Source organism: Muntiacus reevesi, chromosome 21 (assembly GCF_963930625.1).
Source record: "Muntiacus reevesi chromosome 21, mMunRee1.1, whole genome shotgun sequence".
Classification (NCBI taxonomy): Eukaryota; Metazoa; Chordata; class Mammalia; order Artiodactyla; family Cervidae; genus Muntiacus; species Muntiacus reevesi.
This window is the reverse complement of record NC_089269.1, coordinates 45,459,531-45,478,645: the sequence shown is the minus strand read 5'-3', so window position 1 is coordinate 45,478,645 and position 19,115 is coordinate 45,459,531. Positions and strand designations below refer to the sequence as shown.

The following is a 19,115-nucleotide window of genomic DNA, read 5'->3' as shown; positions in this document are numbered from 1 at the left end:
TAGTTGCCTCTCGGCAAGTGGAGTCTTCCTGGACCAGGGATCAAACCCATGAGCCCTCCATTGACAGGTGGATTCTTAACCACTAACCTAGCAAGGAAGTCCAATATACACCCGTTTTTAAGATGGGGAAACTGAACCTTGGAGAGATTAACTACCTGTCCCAAAGTTGCCCACTAGTGACCTTGAGATTTATACCAAAATCATCCACCTCCGAAGTCTGTGTTCTTAGCCATCATGCTCTGTTGCCCCTGCATATTATGCTTCCTTGGGGCTAAAGACTCTTCTGTGATTTTTTAGAACCAATATCAAGGAGTGTTGTGAGGAGGGGAGAGGGATAAATCAGGAGCTAGGGATTAACACACACACACACTACGATATATAAGATAGATAACCAACAAGGATCTACTGCATGGCCCAGGGAACTCTACTCAATATTCTGTGATAACCTATATGAGAAAAGAATCGGAAAAAGAATGAATATATATGTATAACTGAATCGTTTGCTGTACATCTGAAATTAACACAACATTGTAAATCAACTATTTTCCAATAAAATTTTTTAAAAAAGGGTATTTATAATGGAATCCTGTATGTGGTATTAACAGCAAGTTGAAAAGTTTTGTAGAATATGAAACAGACGTGGGACCAAAGCTTAAGGGATAAGAAGGATTAAACAGACCGGAAGTAGCGCTCATCTCTTTTGATTTGTGGGAGATGACCTTGAAAATTCTTATTGTGATATGATTGTGTCATAGTCATAAAATATCAAAATTTGAAATTTTAACCAATTTCATCATCTTAACTACTTTGCATGGGTGAGAGTCCAGTCTTGTTCATCTTCCTATGCATCCTTAGTGCTCGGATGGGCCCCTTCCCACTGATTTGAAAGGAACTGAATTATCACTAGATGGTAAGTTTGGTGGACTGGGAAAGTCTAACTACACTGAAATAGCCTTGCCAAATCTGATTTCTGATAAGCTTATATCTTTCATACTTTTATCCAACTCTTTCTTCTTCTTTTTTAAAAAATGAATCTTCAGGAAAAAAAAAAGACAAAACACCATATTCATATGAAATCATTTTTGACATCTTCAGAGATTTCTCTAGGTTCTGGACCAACCCTGACTGTTGTTCTCTTCTACCTACATTCCTCCTACACTTGAGGGATTTCAAAAAATGTGCTTAATAATTGGGACTTGTTTTAATTTTCTCTAACTTATTTATTTTCTCTTGAGGTTAAGAACATTTTTATAAATTTGCAAATACCAAAAGTATTTTGCATGCACGAAATAGGTTTAAGAAAACCATCAGATCAGATTCAGAATACCTCCCCAAGGAAAGGAAGTGCACAAAATAGTCAAGTAATTAACTGAAAAACAAAGCAAGGCAAGTAAAATATCTCCGTGAACTAGTTCCTAAGGTATGCATTTTTTTTTTCCATTATGAAACACAGCCTAGTCTGCACTGCTTGTTTTTTGAAGTGAAATTTTGATGGGAAAATTAATTACTGAATCCACTGTGTATTTCACACTGACATTGACATTCTTTTTCTTGCCAAACATTTTGCTATGAGCTTAGGCATTTATCCTCGATATGTTTTCCAGCCTCTTCAGGTGTTCATTTTTCTAGTCCCCAGTAAGTGCTTAGTCACTCAGTTGTGTTTGACTCTTGTGACCCCATGGACTGTAGCCTGCCAGGCTCCTCCATCCTTGGGATTTTCAAGGCGAGAATACTGGAGTGGGTTGCCATTAAATTTTCAAGTCACATTTCCTGAGAGGTAGAACAGGTCACTATAGCTATGCAGAGGTTGATAATAAAAGCAAATTTTCTTTTGTTCATCCATCATGAATAAAATAAACTCCTAGTTTGAATTTTACTCTATTAAGCAGGGTCTCCTTAATCTGAAGATCTGATGTAAATAAGCAAATCAGTTTCAGAAATGCTTGGAATCTAAAGAGTGGCAAACTATGTATGATCTAGTTGATGGGCTGCTAAAAAGGTTGAAATTGCTAAACTGACAAAATGACCAAAGTTGATAAATTGACAGACATTTCTTGAGCACTGACTATCTGTAAAGCCAACTTCAAATTGAGATTTGCTATTCATTAACCAGGGCTTCCCTGGTGGATCAGTGGTAAAAAATTTGCCTGTCAATGCAGGAGATTCAGGTTCGATCCCTGGTTGGGGAAGATCCCCTGAAGGAGGAAATGGCAACCCAATCCAGTATTATTGCCTGGGAAAGCCCATGGGCAGAGGAGCTTGGAGGGTGACAGTTCATGGAGTCAAAAGAATCAGACATGACCTAACAGCTAAAACAGCAACAACAACAACATTCATTAAGCAGAGGTGAGGATGTAGGGGTTTGACCTACATAACGATGTGCTTCCTGACTCCCTGCCAGCAAGTCTCGAGCAAGAATGAGCTCTTCTCAGCTTATTTTTCTAACTTACTCCAACTGGGCAAGAATTGGATTTCCACACTCAAACAAGTCAGTCTTTATAACTCACACTTTCTGGTGTACCCTACTCCATAGTGGTGCCACCCTATAATGTTACTTCTGGCTTACTTTGGAGTTCACATGAACTTTTCTTTGTCTGGATCTCATCTTACAAAGAAATACTCCTCATGTCTGCAAGAGCTAATTATTTGCGTAAGTCAAACAAAAAAAATTATTGATAGGTTTATCATGAGTTTGTTCATTCTGTCAGGGGTTCAGGAAACTAGGGCTTCCCTTGTGGCTCAGCTGGTAAAGAATCTGTTGAAATGCAGGAGACCCAGGTTCGATCCCTGGATCAGGAAGATCCCCTGGAAAAGGGAATTGCTACCCACGCCAGTATTCTTGCCTGGAGAATTCCACAGACAGAGGAGCCTGGTGGGCTACAGTCCATGGGGTCGCAAAGAGTCAGACATGACTGAAAGACTAGTACTTTCAGGAGACCATAAAGAGATATGAGTAATGGGAGCAAAAAAAGGAGTAAAAATAGCAATAAACATTACTACGAATGGTAAAAGCCTTAGTTAGTTAATGTTTACTCTTAGCCTTTGTGCTAAGTTCTTTATGTACAATAATAACTTCCTTTTACAGAAGAAGAAATTAAAACTCAGAGAGACAATATAACCTCCCCCAAAGCTCACAGAGTCCCAGTGCTGGAGCTGGAAAATGCATTTTTTAAATTTTTACTGTATGATATCACTTACACGTGGAATCTAAAAATACAACAAACTAGTGGCTATGATGAAAAAGAAGCCAACTCAAAGATACAGAGAACATACTAGTGTTAACCAATGGGAAGAGGGTGGGGAGGGGCAGTGTAGGGGATTAAGAAGTACAAAATATTTGATTTTGTTATGGTCTTCTTGACAGACTGGAACCTGGGGACAGGAGTCAATGAAAAGAAGGTGAAGAAAAGAAGGACGTGGGGGACCCAAGTCTCTAGTGGAACAAGGGTGCTTTATTCATGGTGGCGTGTGCTTATATATTGTTATACAAGGAAGCTTTAGGCAGAAAAATAAAGTTGAGCAAAAACACCAAAACCAAATGCATAACAGCAGTAACTAAGGGAATAACAATCGTCATGGGGCCAGAAGACAATCCATGTATTGGAAATAGGAACATGACTAAGTAGTTTTACAGAAAAGTAACAGATTACTGAAAGGAATCCACGTATGCGTTCTGTCTCATGACCTCAGTCCTGAGAACTGCGTGCAGCTCTGCTCCTTCCTGTTTTCCAGGAACTGATAAGGAACAGAGGGCCCTTGAGAAACAGAAAACAACATACAGGATTCCTTAAAATTAAACGTTCCCTGACAGATATCACCTAAACTACAAGGATATATTGTACAACACAGTGAATATAGCCAATATTTTAAAACTATAAATTTCAAGACCTTTAAAACTATGAATCACTATATTGTGCATGCTTGCTTAGCCACGTCAGTCATGTCTGACTATCTGCGACCCCATGGACCATGGCCTGCCAGGCTCCTCTGTCCATGGGATTGTCCAGGCAAGAATACTGGAGTGATTTGCCATTTCCTTTGACTACACCTGTAACATATAACATTGTACATCAACTATATGTGAATAAAACAAAAAATAAAATTAAAAAAATAAAATTGCCACAAATATCACAAAATCCAGACTATATATATATATATATTTTTTTTTAATTGGGAAATGCATTTTTATTTAAATTTTATTAGAATCCACCATCTGGGTGTGTTTATAAGAGGGGAAATTTGTGACTATAATTTCAATTTCCCACTTTCCATTGGATAGATTGAGCTTTCTCTTCTGTGCTTAAAACTATACATTCTCTTTTTGTTCTTTTACTAGTTGGTCCTTGCTTAAGCTTATTGTTATATTTATTTATTTTTCCTTTTATGAACACACCACGTGACCTGCAGGATATTCCTCACCAGGGGTTGAACCCAGTTCATGGCAGTCCATGGCAGTTAAAGTCTGGAATCCTAACCACTTGGCCACCAGGGAACTCCCTGTCGTATTTATTTATTTTCTATTGAGTCTTAAAGCTTTTCAATGTCCGTATTTCCCCTGAATCAGATAAGTAATGCCCTCAGGTCACTTTGCTCTCTTTCCCCCATCACTACCCAAATCTTATGCTGATATTTTCTAGAATAATTCTGGGTTACTAAGGGCACATATTATCTTCTTCTTTGCTTTAACCCTAGCCTTTTTTTTTATGACTACACTGCACCACTTGTGGGATCTAGCTCCTTACATGCATGCATTATCTGTCACTTAAGTCGTGTCTGGCTCTTTGTGACTCCATGGACAGTAGCCTGCCAGGTTCCTCTGTCCATGAGATTTTCCTGACAAGAAATATGGAGTGGATTGTCATATGCCATCCTGCAGGGGATCTTCCTGACACACACATTGAACCTGTGTCTTCTATATCTCCCGCATTGCAGGCAGATTCTTTATTGTTGACCCACCAGAGAAGCCCTGCTTAGTTCCTTGCCCTGGGATCAAACTTGGGCCCTGGCAAGGAAGAGTCCTAACCACTGGACCACCAGGGAATTCCTGGTCCTAAACTTTTTAATGTGAAATCAAGTGGGCCTTAGGAAAAATCACTACGAAAAAAGCTAGTGGAGGTGATAGAATTCCAGTTGAGCTATTTCAAATCCTAAAAGATGATGCTGTTAAAGTGCTGCACTCAATATGTCAGCAAACTTGGAAAACTCAGCAGTGCCCATGGGACTGGATAAGGTCAGTTTTTGTTCCAATCCCAAATAAAGGCAATGCCGAAGAATGTTCAAACTATTGCACAACTGCACTCATCTCACGCACTATCAAAGTAATGCTCAAAATTCTCCAAGCCAGGCTTCAACTTATATGTGAACTGTGGACTTCCAGATGTTCAGGCTGGATTTAGAAAAGGCAGAGAACCGGAGATCAAATCGCCAACATCCATTGGATCACTGAAAAAGCAAAAGAGTTCCAGAAAAACATCTGCTTCTGCTTTACTGACTACGCCAAAGTCTTTGACTGTGTGGATCACAACAAACTGGAAAATTCTCCAAGAGATGGGGATACCAGACCACTTGACCTGCCTCCTGAGAAATCTGTATGCAGGTCAAGAAGCAACAGTTAGAACTGGACATGGAACAACAGACCAGTTCCAAATAGGGAAAGGAGTACGTCAAGGCTGTATATTATCACCCTGCTTATTTAACTTACATGCAGGGTACATCATGAGAAATACTTGACTGGATGAAGCACAAGCTGGAATCAAGATTGCCGGGAGAAATATCAGTAACCTCAGACATGCAGATGATATCACCCTTATGGCAGAAAGTGAAGAAGAGCTAAAGAGCCTCTTGATGAAAGAAAAAGAGGAGAGTGAAAAAGTTGGCTTAACATTCAACATTCAGAAAACTAAGATCATGGCATCCAGTCCCATCACTTCATGGCAAATAGATGGGGAAACAATGGAAACAGTGACACATTTTGTTTTTCTGGGCTCCAAAATAACTGCAGATGGTGACTGCAGCCATGAAATTAAGACTCTTGCTCCTTGGAAGAAAACCTATGACCAGCCTGGACAGCATATTAAAAAGCAGAGACATTACTTTGCCAACAAAGGTTCATCTAGTCAAGGCTATGTTTTTTCCAGTAGTCATGTATGGATGTGAGAGTTGGACTATAAAGAAAGCTGAGGGCTAAAGAATTGATGCTTTTGAACTGTGGTGTTAGAGAAGACTCTTGAGAGTCCTTGGACTGCAAGGAGATCCAACCAGTCCATCCTGAAGGAAATCTGTCCTGAATATTTATTGGAAGGACTGATACTGAAGCTGAAACTCCAATACTTTGGCTGCCTGATGTGAAGAACTGACTCACTTGAAAAGACGCTGATGCTGGAAAGATTGAAGGCAGGAGGAGAAGGTGACAACAGAGCATGAGATGGTTGGATGGCATCACCGACTCGATGGACATGGGTTTGAGCAAGCTCTGGGAGATGGTGATGGACAGGGAAACCTGGCGTGCTGCAGTCTATGGGGTTGCAAAGAGTCAGACATGACTGAGCGACTGAACTGAACTGAACTGAAAAGAAAAGAATAATCAATAAAAGAGATAAAAGAAAGGGAAATAAAGAAGGCATTGTGGTGAGGTGAAAGAGATTGAAAAGTAGTATTTTGTGGAAAGTAGCATCTGCAAGCTGCTGCTTGGTCGTGTCCATGTGACCCTATGGGCTGCAGCCTGCCAGGCTCCTCTCTCCATGGGATTCTCTACACAGGAGCAGTAGAGTGGGTTGCCTTGCCCTCCTCGAGGGGACCTTCCTGACCCAGGGATCAAACCCAGGTCTCTTGCCTTGCAGGCAATTTCCTTACCTCTAAGCCACCAGGGAAGCCCAGAAAATAGCATGTGAAGACCCTATATCAGGGATGCAGATTACTTCATTAAAAACAGCATTGTCATATTAAGTTCTTTTATGGCACATTCCAGGTTGTTGGATTATGAGAGGCACAAATGGTTTTAACTCTTAAGGGCATAGGTTGGATGAGAATCCATCTCTTCCTGGCTCTGTGACCTTAACTTCCATGAGTGAAAAATTAATCAATCAATCTAAAAAGAATCAGAATATTTTATTTGAATGAAGTTTGAAGATGATAACATGGAAGATGATCTCAGAATGCTCTGAGAACTGTTCCACCTGTTAGAAGTCAAGACACAGTTTATATAGGTTGTTTTTGATACAGAGGGCTGTACATTAAGTGACCTATTATTGACAGTTTCCATAATCCAGATCTAAGTGCCATCGTGGTGGGTCATCTGACCCTTTACAAGATCAAGAGGAATGTTAGCATTTAAGAAATTGTCTTGTTGGTGCTGGGCTTCCCAGTTGGTGCTACTGGTAAAGCATGCCTGCCAATGTGGGCGATGTAAGAGGCCCAGGTTCGATCCCTGGGTCAGGAAGATGCCCCAGAGGAGGGCAATGCAACCCACTCCAGTATTCATGCCTAGAGAATTCCATGGACAGAGGAGCCTAGTGGGCTGTGGTCTACAGCGTTGCAAAGAGTTGGCTGAGATTGAAGCGACTTAGCATGCATGCAGGCATTTGTTGATGCTAGGAGAACGTTGCTGTTTATGGTTGAGCAGCCATTCCTGCTGATGAGGGAGGCTTGATCCATGTATAATGCAAACACACAAGACACAGTGGAGCGGGGAAGGGAAGTCAAGGGGCAGAGAAGAATTTTTATCTTTAAATTTTTCTTGTCTTGCCATAGATAGGAATTTTATTTCACACTTCTTTGCCATTTCCTCATCTGTGAAATGAGTGTCATGATAGTGCATGTATGAAGTCGCCTCAGTCGTGTTCAACTCTTTGTGACCCTGTGGACTGTAGCCCAGTGGGCTCCTCTGTCCACGGGATTCTCCAGACAGAACACTGGAGTGGGTTGCCATGTCCTCCTCCGGGGGATCTCTCCAACCCAGGGATCGAACCCACATCTCCTGCATTGGCAGGTGGGTTCTTTACCACTAGTGCCATCTGGGAAGTCCTAATTGTAGCCACCCAATATGGGGGTTCTGGGGATTAATAAAACATTCATACTAAAATTCTGGAAAATCTTAAGTTCTCAGTAAGTGTTACCTACTTTCAATATTATTATTATCATTATAAAGATTATTATTGGCATCTTTTAGGTTGGTAACAGAGAATTCTAAGCCTCATGTTTTTATTTAGTCCTAAATAGAAATTATAACTCAAACTAGCAGCTTTGTGTCAATTAGTTTAATGAAGAACTAGTTGTGTAATATTTAAATTATATCTATCTGTATCTAGTTTCTTTTTATAATAAAATTGAATTTTCTTTTTCAAGTCTGTTTGCTAAGATTAAGGAAAATGTAATAGAAAAAAGTTTCCTTTAACTGTTTTAAGGACCAATGAGTTGTAACTTTGAGAACTTCTGACTTTAAATATGGCTGTAAAATGTAACCTTATCATCATAGTTTTTTATGTGAAATTGTATTGGTTTATTATATGTTTCGCTAAAGCAAATCTTATTTATTAGAATATGTTTGCTATAGGGATTACATTCATACCAAAACTTGTAATGTACATGCCAGCATGGTAACCTTTAGCACGGGTGGTGGTGGTTTAGTCACTCAGTTGTGTCCAACTCTTGTGACCCTATGGACTGTAGCCTGCCAGGCTCCTCTGTCCATGGGATTCTCCAGGCAAGTGTACTGGACTGGGTTGCTGTTTCCTTCTCCAACCCTTAGCTTGCTATCCATTTTTCACTTGAGTCTGTGACTTCGCTAGAATATCAGTGACCTTTGTCTCTACAGGCATATTTGTGATAAACTTAATTATTCTAACAGACTTAATTGACAAAGTACATACAAGATGTTGCCTGTCCCTAGAAACATAGCTTTCTAGAAAAAGCATTATATCTTTAGGAAATGTTTTCTAGGGAAGAAAAATCTGTAAAAATTCTTCATGCCGTCGGAGTTTATACTATTATTCTGGAGTGGGAAGTTGTTATCCCTATTTTGCCAAAGAGGAGAAGGGGTTACAAGAGTACAAGTAGCTCCATGAAGGTCAATACCTACTCTCTGGTTTGGCCAAGAGTACAATCTGAATCATCTATTACAAACTCTCTTTCCATTTTATGCCATTACTATACCAATTGAAATACATGACATGAAAAAAACTAATAAGTCTTAAGTTAATTATAAACATTTTAAATGGTCTCTGGATATGAGAGCTGCTTAGAAACTATGAAAAATTATTTTGCCCTATTGGATGGAATGCTAATAAGGTATTTTGGCTGGATTGTGAAAATTCATTAAAGTCTTTCTGTGAACAGCCATAGAAGTGTTGAAAACCTGTTGAAAGTTGCCTATTTGCTTATGTTATGTTCTAGTTTCAGATACGGGCTTTGACATTTCAACAGAATTAAACACCAACTCATTTTAAGTCATTAATTCCTTGAAGCTGAACTATTATTCCCCAAGGACTTCCCTGGGCATTTCGTAACCAAAGTAGTTCTTTAACAAAATTAATAGTCGTGAATAGGTGTGCGTGTGTGCAGTGCTAAATCACTTCAGTTGTGTCCAACTCTGTGCAACCCTATGGACTGTAGCCCTCCAGGCTCCTCTGTCCATGAGATTCTCAAGGCAAGAACATTGGAGTGGTTGCCATGCCCTTCTTCAAAAGATCTTCCTGACCCAGGGATAGAACCTGTGTCTCTTATGACTCCTGCATTAGCAGGCAGGTTCTTTACCACTGTCTCTACCTGGGAAGTCAATGAATAGGTGTAATAACTCCAACAAGTCATATGCAATAGATGGAGCTGCCAATGTTCAACAGATAAACATGATAAGTGAATGGTTTATACATAAAAGAATAAATGAATAACAAATAGTATACTCACACTTTCATCTGCTGGAAACAATCACTTTGGTGTTTTAGGATAATGCCAATTATTGAAATAATTAAGGGAATATGGAAATATCTCGAGATTAAAATGTTGAATCACCAGTAAGTGTCTTAATGTCTATTCTTTATGTGACATTTTCATAGATTCTGTGGCAGATAAAAACAAGTGTAAGACAAAGCTACTATTTCCAAATTGGGAAGGAGTACATCAAGGCTGTATATTGTCACCTTGCTTATTTAACTTATATGAAGAGTATGTCATGTGAAAAGCCAGACTGGATGAAGCACAAGCTGGAATCAAAATTGCCAGGAGAAATATCATTAACGTCAGATATGCAGATGACATACCCTTTGGAAGAAAGTGCAGAGGAACTAAAGTGTCTCTTGATGAAAGTGAAAGAGGAAAGTGAAAAAGCTGGCTTTAAACTTTCTTTTTTTTTTTTTAAGGTGTTTTCTCTTCCCTTTTTAAAAAATTTATTTTTTTTAGTTGGAGGCTAATTACTTTACAATATTGCAGTGGGTTTTGTCATACATTGACATGAATCAGCCATGGAGTTACATATATTCCCCATCCCGATCCCCCCTCCCACCTCCCTCTCCACCCGATTCCTCTGGGTCTTCCCAGTGCACCAGCCCCGAGCACTTGTCTCATGCATCCAACCTGGGCTGGTGATCTGTTTCATTATAGATAATATACATGTTTCGATGCTGTTCTCTTGAAACATCCCACCCTCGCCTTCTCACACAGAGTCCAAAAGTCTGTTCTGTACATCTGTGTCTCTTTTTCTGTTTTGCATATAGGGTTATCATTACCATCTTTCTAAATTCCATATATATTTGTTAGTATGCTGTAATGTTCTTTATCTTTCTGGCTTACTTCACTCTGTATAATGGGCTCCAGTTTCATCCATCTCATTAGAACTGATTCAAACGAATTCTTTTTAATAGCTGAGTAATATTCCATGGTGTATATGTACCACTTTAAACTTTCAAAAAACTAAAATAAAAACATCCAGTCCCATCACTTCTTAGCAAACAATGGGGAAACAATGGAAGCAGTAGGAGACTTTATTTTTTGGGGCTCCAAATCAGGGAAGATGGTGACTGCAGCCATGAAATTAAAAAATGCTTGCTCCTTGGAAGAAAAGCTGTGACCAACTTAGATAGCATATTAAAAAGCAGAAACATCACTTTGCTAACAAAGGACTGTCTAGTCAAAGCTATGGTTTTTCTAGTAGTCATGTATGGATGTGAGAGTTGGACCATAAAGAAAGCTGAGCACCAGAGAATTGATGCTTTTGAGCTGTGGTGTTGGACAATACTCTTGAGAGTCCCTTGGACTGCAAGGATATCCAACAAGTTCATCCCAAAAGAAATCAGTCCTGAATATTCATTGGAAGAACTAATGCTGAAGCTGAAGCTCCAATAGTTTGGCCACCTGTTGTGAAGAGCTGACTCATTAAAAAAGACCCTGATGTTGGGAAAGATTGATGGTGGGAGGAGAAGGGGATGACAGGGGATGTGATGGTTCGATGGCAGCACCAACTTGACGTACATGAGTTTGAGCAAGCTCCAGGAGTTGGTAATGGACAGGGAAGCCTGGCGTGCTGCAGTGCATGGGGTCACAAAGAGTCAGACACGATTGAGCAACTGATCTGAACTGAACTGTTTCCAAAGACATCACAATTTGATTTGAAAGAAATATTTGAGACAGAAATAACAGAACTTTAGAGCTTGAATCAAATACAGCAGGTTCTATAACTGAAAGACATCTCAGAGATCACCTACCTTGTCTTCATGGTTAAGAGACTAATGTAGTGAGACCTTATAATGACTTGGCTCCTTCTAATTGTAACTGACATGACTGGCTCACCCATTTTGTATTTTTTATTTTCTCCCTTCATACTGAATGCTGTGGTGTCAGTTGACCATATGAATTGAATTACAAGTTCAGTTAATAACTCACTGACTTATGATTGTGTGGTGGTTTGAGCATTCTTTGGCATTGCCTTTCTCTGGGATTGGAATGAAAACTGACCTTTTCCAGTCCTGTGGCCACTGCTGAGTTTTCCAATTTTGCTGGCATATTGAGTGCAGCACTTTCACAGCATCATCTTTCAGGATTTGAAATAGTTCAACTGGAATTCCATCACATCCAGTAGCTTTGTTCATAGTGATGCTTCCCAAGGCCCACTTGACTTCACATTCCAGGATGTCTTGCTCTAGGTGAGTGATCATTCCATCGTGATTATCTAGGTTGTGAAGATCTTTTTTGTACAGTTCTTCTGTGTATTCTTTCCTCCTCTTCTTAATATCTGCTGCTTCTGTCAGGTCCTTACCATTTCTGTCCTTTATTGAGTCCATCTTTGCATGAAATGTTCCCTTGGTATCTCTAATTTTCTTGAAGAGATCTCTAGTCTTTCCCATTCTATGGTTTTCCTCTATTTCTTTGCCTTGATCACTGAGGAAGGCTTTATTATCTCTCCTTGCTATTCTTTGGAACTCTGCATTCAAATGGGTATATCCTTCCTTTTCTCCTTTGCTTTCCAGTTCCCTTCTTTTCACAGCTATTTGTAAGGCCTCCTCAGACAACCATTTTGCTTTTCTGCATTTCTTTTTCTTGGGGATGGTCTTGATTCCTGTCTCCTGTACAATGTCACGAACCTCCATCCATAGTTCATCAGGCACTCTGTCTATCAGATCTAGTCCCTTAAATCTATTTGTCACTTCCACTGTATAGTAATAAGGGATTTGATTTAGGTCATACCTGAATGGTCTAGTCGTTTTCTTCACCTTCTTCAGTTTCAGTATGAATTTAACATTAAGAAGTTTATGATCTGAGCCACAGTCAGCTCCCAGTCTTGTTTTTGCTGACTGTATAGAGCTTCTCCACTTTTGGCTGCAAAGAATATAATCAATCTGATTTTGGCATCGACCATCTGGTGATGTCCATGTGTAGAGTCTTCTCTTGTGTTGTTGGAAGAGGGTGTTTGCTATGACCAGTGCGTTCTCTTGGCAGAACTCTATTAGCCTTTGCCCTGCTTCATTCTGTACTCCAAGGCCAAATTTGCCTGTTACTCCAGGTATCTCTTGACTTCCTACTTTTGCATTCCAGTCCCCTATGATGAAAAGGACATCTTTTTTGGGTGTTAGTTCTAGAAGGTCTTGTAGGTCTTCATAGAACTGTTCAACTTCAGCTTCTTCAGCATTACTGGTCAGAGCATAGACTTGGATTACCGTGATATTGAATGGTTTGCTTTGGAAATAAACAAGAGATCATCTTGTTTTTTTTTTTTTCATCTTGTTGTTTTTGAGATTGCACCCAAGTACTGCATTTTGGACTCTTTTGTTGACTATGATGGCTACTCCATTTCTTCTAAGGGATTCCTGCCCAAGTAGTAGATATAATGGTCATCTATTAAATTCAAGATTGCTTGGAGAAATATCAATAACCTCAGATAAGCAGATAACACCACCCTTATGGCAGAAAGTGAAGAAGAACTAAAGAGCCTCTTGATGAATGTGAAAGAGGAGAGTGAAAAAGTTGGTTTAAAGCTCAACATTCAGAAAACTAGGATCATGGCATCTGGTCCCATCACTTCATGGCAAATAGATGGGGAAACAGTGACTGACTTTATTTTTCTGGGATCCAAAATCACTGCAGATGGTGATTGCAGCCATGGAATTAAAAGATGCTTAGCCCTTGGAAGGAAAGTTATGACCAACCTAGACAGTATATTAAAAAGCAGAGACATTACTTTGTCAACAAAGGTCCATCTAGTCAAGGCTATCATTTTCCCAGTGGTCATGTATGGATGTGAGGGTTGGACTATAAAGAAAGCTGAGCACCAAAGAATTGATGCTTTTGAACTGTGGTGCTGGAGAAGACTCTTGAGAGTCCCTTGGACTGCAAGGAGATCCAACCAGTCCATCCTAAAGGAGATCAATCCTGGGTGTTCATTGGAAGGACAAATGCTGAAGCTGAAACTCCAATCCTTTGGCCACCTGATGCGAAGAGCTGACTCATTTGAAAAGACCCTGATGCTGGGATAGATTGAAGGGAGGAGGAGAAGGGGAATTGTCAGGAGGCATTTAACAAGAGGCTTCCTGTGTGCTGTTTGGGATCTGTCAGGAACCCTCTGGCCCTTATTGATTCCTGAATATTCAGAAATTAAGAGGAGAGGCACGCCTTTCCCGGGGCTGAGGAATCCAGGCATTTCTCATTACAGTGGTAAGTACCCTCTTCCTTTTTAAGAGCCAAACAGTAAAAGGTGATTGTTTGCATCTCTCTCTTTGATAGGGATCATCTTATGTGTTGTAAGTCTGGAATTTTAATCTGTATCTTTGCTGAGAATAACAACCTTGTAAGACAGTTTATATGCCCTCGCCATGTTGATTAAAACACCTTTGCTCCATCAGAGCTTTGGCCCCCGTGTCTTCTTTCTCTCTCTCTCTCTCTCTAACCTGAAGGTCATGGGTTTCTTGAGATACAGTGGCCATCTGAATGTGCCAGAGGCATATTCTTCTACAGAAATAGTGTCCAGCTTTGTTCAATTTCTCACCAATGTCTGTTATCTTCCAGAAGTTAAGAACCAATTATTTCCCTAAAACCTGGTTAACACAACAGAATAAAGTCGAATGTCAGTAGGCCTTGTTTCAAAAGATAAAGCTCAAACAGTTCATTTTTTAATACATTAAAAACAAACACTGAACAAAAGATTAGATAGCAATAGAGCTTTGGGGGACATGGTGACGTGAATCTGGTTCCTTTTCATTCTACAGGGAGAACCTATGGAGGGTGACAGCCTGAGGTTTATATGCTCAGGTCTAGGGGACCTGAGGATGCTTTCTTATTCCAATACTGCTGACAGTCCAACTGTTCAGAATTCTCCACATGGTGACAGGGTCCCAGTGAGCTGCTAAAGATAAAGAACAACAAATCCAGGGGCCTCAAGAGTGAGAGGCAAAAAAATATCAGGCAGAAAACCTAGACACAAATTCAGTGGTAAAGAATTGTTAGAAGAGCAGAAGAATGATTGAGTTAAAAAACAACAACAACAACAACTGTGCTTAAGAGCAGCAGATAAAATGCTTCTTTCACAATATGATTTCTGAAATAAACAGCTTAGTAGATGAACTGAAGATAAGTATGGTTGTTGTAGATGTTTGAATTGGTCTGCTGGTGATCAGCTGAAAGGACTATTTCAAAACACAACTGGAAACCCTATTTGAAAATGCAGACAATTTGAATATATAATTTGAGGATCACTATTGTGGGAACAATCAGCATTTCTAAAGGGAAAAAAAAACCCAGAAGAGAAACATAACTGAACAAATACTAGTAAAACATTTATCTGAAGTAAATAAAGTCCTAAGACTGTAAATTTTAAGGGCTGCCCAGATTATAGGCTTTCCTGATAAGAAAAGGCCCAAATACTGACAGAGAGATACATATATTGATCAAGTCCTCAAACTATAATAATGAAGAGAACGTTATAAAGCTCCAGGCAAGAGGAGAAAACAACCAAAGCAAATATCCAAGAAACATTAGACAAGGACATGTGTTTATCTTTCAAAGTGATTCACTGAAAACTGATAGTGGAGTAGCAATAATCAAAAAAGAGCTGCAACCCAAAGTATTCTCAAGTAAGAGATCAAGGGCCTGTTAGTGTGAAAGATGCGTGAGCATGAGGTACCAATCACGTCCCTCTTTATAAAAAGTTGTGGTTGTTGTTCAGTTGCTCAGTCACAGAGTGCAGCACACCAGGCTTGTCTGTCCTTCACCATCAGTACTTGCAAAAATCATCAGTACTCTAACGGAACAACAAACGAACCCTACAACAGAAATCTGAAGATGGAGAAAATAAATCCGCAAGGTAAGAGTGGTGAGCAGAAGTAAATGTCTTTCTCCCTCCTTCCCTCCCTTTCTTCCTTCTTGTTTACCCCTAAAGTTCAGTTCATTGGCTCTGAACTGAAGTTATATATAAACTTCAGTCCTTTTTGTGAAAGGACATTTAGCCTCTGAGTAAAGCTTCAAGTAGAGAATTCAGTATTGTTAACTATGGACACAACGATGTACGGAAGATTTCTAGGATTTATTAATCTTGCATAACTTGCATAACTTTGTATTCTTTGACCAGTACCTTTTTATCCCCCTGCCCCCTCACCGAGCACCCAGTAACTACACTCTGCACTCAGATTTTGTGAGTTAGAGTGTTTGAAATTACACATATTAGCAGGATCATGTGATATTTGTTCTTCCCTGTCTGGCTTATTTTACCTCACATAACATCCTCCAGGTTCATCACAGTGTTGCATATAATAGGATTTCCTTCCTTTTTTAGGTGAAAAACATTCCATTGGGTGTATATACCTGTCTTTATCTATTCCTCTGTTGACAGACATGCAAGTTTTTTCCATGTCTTGGCATTTGTGAATAATGCTGCAGTGAACATGGAACTACAGATATATCTAGTTTCAGTTCCTTTGGATATATGCCCAGACATGAAATTACTGGAGTAAATCTATTCTAGTTTTAACTTGTCGAGGAACTGCCATAATATTTTTCCACAGTGGCTACATTGATTTAAATTCCCACCAACAGCATATAAAAATTTCCTTTTCTCCATATCCTCACCAATAATTGTTATCATTTGCTTTATTGATAATAGCCATCCTAACAGGTGTGGGGTGGTATCTCATAGTGGCTTGATTTTTATTTTTTTGATGATCAGTGACCATGAGAACATTTTCATATACCCGGTGGCCATTGGTATGTCTTCTTTGGGGAAATGTCTATTCAGGTCCTTTGCTTATATTTAAATTGGATTTTTTGGGAAGGCTTTGTTTTTTGCTATTTTGTGCTTTGAGTACCTTATGTTATACATTTTGGATATTAACCTTTATCTATATGGTTTGCAAATATTTCCTTCTATCTATAGGTTGCATTTTCCCTTTGTGGATTATTTCCTAAGGGCTTCCCAGGTGGCACCAGTGATAAAGAAATTGTCTGCCAGTAGAGGAGATGTAGGAGAGGTGAGTTCAGTCCGTGGTTTGGGAAGATCCCCTGGAGGAGGTCATGGCAACCCAGTCCAGTGTCCTTGCCTGGAGAATCCCATGGACAGAGGAGCCTGGCGGGCCACAGTCCATGGGGTGCCAAAGAGTCCGACACAAGTGAAGCAACTTAGCATAGACTGCCTTTTCACTTTGTGGATTATTTCCTTTACTGTGTAGAAGGTTTTTCGTTTGACATTTCTAATATGTACTACACTAACTCAGAAAGACCTAAGAATTGGTGATTGTGGAGAGTAGTGGGAAGTAGAAGCACTCCAAGGTTCTCACTGGAGGCAGAGGGTGAAAAGGCGAGGAGTGACGGTGATGAAGATATTCTATGGGTCTCATCTTTCATCTTATCCATGTTGAGGAAGAAGTAGAGATGAGGTAGAACATCTTGGTGGAAGAAAAGAATAGTAAGGAACATAGCTGACAGAGTGTAGACTGGGATCAAAACAACACGTAGCTACAAGCTATTTACAAGAAAATAAGCAGTGTTAATGGCTGAAATTAAAGACTGAACAAAGAGATATGAGGCAAATTTAAATAAAAAGGAGTGTCTGGTGGAACTTTGCAGCTGTTTTGTGGTCTAGTCACAGCAAGCTAAGAGCAAGGATAGAAGGTCTTCTTAATAGTGTGATTACAGGCTGAGTTGGGTCAGGGTGACCCACAAAACAAGAGTCTATTACTGCCTAAAAGTCAAAACAAACCACAATACCTGAGGCAATCTGGACTCTTTTTAATGAGCATCTGACCACTCAAGACCACTGTTTCTAGAGCTTTTATAGCTTTGCTATATGAATGAAAGTGAAAGTTACTCAGTTGTGTCCGACTCTTTGTGACCCCATGGACTATACAGTCCATGGAATTCTCCAGGCCAGAATACTGGAGTGGGTAGCCTTTCTCTTCTCCAGGGGATCTTCCCAAACCAGGGATTGAACCGGGGTCTCCTACATTGCAGGTGGATTCTTTACCAACTGAACTATCAGGGAAGCCTTTGTGACATGAATGCTGGCTAGTTAAACAGTATAAAGACTTACGTGGATGGCAGTTCACAGAATCCTTTTGACAAAAGGACTACATTCTTTGGCCATTTTTTTACAAGACCCAGAACATCTATTTTTCTGACACAAGTACAATTTATTTTATGCAACAAATGGCAATATTAATGGGAGAGAAGGTCAAATTTAAAGTTAAATGCACTGAAGAAGTACATTATGTAATAATAAAAAGACAGTCTATGAAGAGTATATTGCATTTATAAATCTGTTTGCACCAAATAACAGCTAGCTATACAAAGCAAAATATTTTATGAATAAAGGAAAAATTTGAAAACATAGCATTTTTGTGGGAGACAAAATATTTATCATCCACAATTGGACAACTCTAGTTAAAAACAAAAGAAAAGTCAAGTCGTTCAGTCATGTCCGACTCTTTGCGACCCCATGGACTATAGCCTGCCAGGATCCTCAATCCATGGGATTTTCCAGGCAAGAATACTGGAGTGGGTTGCCATTTCCTTCTCCAGGGCATCTTCCTGACCCAGGGATCGAACCTGGGTCTCCAGCATTGTAGGCAGATGCTTTACCATCTGAGCTACCAGGGAAGCCCCCCTAAAACAAAAGAAGGACATACAAAAAAGAACAGTGCAATCAGTAAGCTTTATTTAATAGATGTGTATTAAACCATACATCCTTCTAAGGGAGAATAAATATTTTTCACATATTTACAGAACATTTATTTACAAAATAGATATTATTCCTATACTGGACTTGGTCTCAGAAAACTTCAATCATTTTATTATTATTATTATTATTTTAACTCAAAGTTTTTAAATTAAAAATATTTTTTGTGTTGTGAAACAAGTGAAGTGTTTATTAAGAGAAAAAAGAGTACACGTGAATAAACACATGCTGGTGAACTCAGAGTCACACACCCAGAGAGAGTCGCGCACTCGTGGGGCATTTCTTCCAGGTTTCCTCTGCCCCATCACCTTGCTTTACCTGGTTCTGAGTCCATCTTTGGTTTATCTCAGGGTTGCCTAGAGCTGGTCACGACTGAGCCGCTAACACACACGGTTCTCTCACGTATGTGCATCTCCTAGTCAAGATGGAGTCTAGCGAAGAGCATTATGGGTACGTTGACAGCACTTACTGC

The 19,115-nt window shown here is 39.6% G+C and overlaps 1 non-coding gene across 1 annotated transcript; it reads right to left on the bottom strand.

Moving 5' to 3' along the window:
- Positions 1-18,491: 18,491 nt before the first annotated feature.
- On the bottom strand, positions 18,492-18,564 carry TRNAC-ACA (transfer RNA cysteine (anticodon ACA)). The gene has a single exon. It is a non-coding gene; the product is annotated as a tRNA-Cys (tRNA).
- Positions 18,565-19,115: the final 551 nt, after the last annotated feature.